This window comes from Elephantulus edwardii, unplaced genomic scaffold, assembly GCF_000299155.1.
Source record: "Elephantulus edwardii isolate Elephantulus edwardi_28Jun2011 unplaced genomic scaffold, EleEdw1.0 scaffold00177, whole genome shotgun sequence".
NCBI classification, from domain to species: domain Eukaryota; kingdom Metazoa; phylum Chordata; class Mammalia; order Macroscelidea; family Macroscelididae; genus Elephantulus; species Elephantulus edwardii.
The window spans coordinates 1,932,947-1,934,486 of NW_006399927.1; positions in this window are offsets into that span (position 1 = coordinate 1,932,947).

Here is a 1,540-nt window from a genome sequence, read left to right on the forward strand (position 1 = left end):
AAAAAAAACAAGGCTTTAGGAGTTGACAGCGTACCAGTTGACATATTTCAACAAAAAGACACTGCCCTGCATGTGTTCATTAAGTTGTGCTAAGAAATCTGGAGGACAGCCAGCTAGCCAACTGACTGGAAAAGATCAGTGTTTGTTCCCATTCCAAAAAAAAGGTGACCCAACAGAGTGCAGAAATTATTGAAAAATATCATATGCAAGCAAGATTCCACTGAAAATTGTCCAAAAACAATTGGAGCAGTATGTCAACAGAGAATGGCCAGATGTGCAGGCTGGATTTAGAAGAGGTCGTGTTACTCGGGATATTATAGCTAATGTTAGATGGATCTTAGCAGAAAGCAGAGAATACCAGAATGACTATTTGTGCTTCATTGACTATGCAAAGACTTTTGACTGTGTGGTTCCCAGAACATTTGATTGTGCTTATGCAAAACCTATACTTGTACTATGAGACAGTTTTCAGAACAGAGCAAGGAGACACTACATGGTTCAAAATCAAGAAGGGGGCCTGTCAAGGGTGTATTTTGTCTCCATAGCTTTTCAGTCTGTATGCTGAACAGATCATCCAAGACGCTGGGCTGTATGAGGAGGAATGTGGCATCAGGATTGGTGGAAGAGTCATCAACAACCTGAATTATGCAGATGGAACAACCCTGCTCACTGAAACTGAGGAAGCACTTGCTGCAGAAGGTCAAGAACTACAGCCTTCAATATGGATTGAAGCTCAACATCGAGAAAACAGATTCTCACCACTGGGCCAATTGGCAGCATCAGTATGGGTGGCGAAGAGATTGAGGTAGTTTACAGTTTTAGTTTGCTTGGCTCCATAGTAAACACTCTTAATAACAACAGCCACCAAATCAAGGGATGAATTGCATTGAGAAAGTCGGCTGTCAGGGACCCAGAGTACTGAAGAGAAACGATGTCAGTCTGGAGACTAAGGTGTGCCTGATATATGCTATGATCTTTGCAATCACTTGCTATACATCGGAGAGCTGGATAGTGACTAGGAATGATAGAAAGAGAATTGATGTCTTTGAGCTGTGGTGCTGGAGAAGAGTATTGAATATACCATGGACTGCTAGGAGAACAAACAGGTTTGACCTGGAGAGAGGGTGAAGCCAGAATGCTCTTTGGAGTCAAGGATTCTGAAGCTTCATCTGACATACTTTGGGCATGTTGCAAGGAGGGATTGGTCCTTGGAGGGGGACATCATGTTTGGCAGAGTGGAGGGACGGCGTAAGAGAGGAAGACCATCGATCAGATGGATCGATTCTATGATTGGGGTGGTAGGAATGAGTGTGTTTGAGACGGCAAGGTAGAGTGGCATTTAAGGCTCTTGTACATAGGGTCGCTATGAGTCACAAGCGAGTCGATGCCACATAACAACAACAACAACAACAACTGGTTTATTTACAAAGTTCAAATACATTGTTTTTCACATTATATCTTTCCCTTTTCCTTCACCACCTCCTCCCATCAAATTATGTGACTCTGATTAACTCATCCCCTTCTACTTCCACCCTCCCCC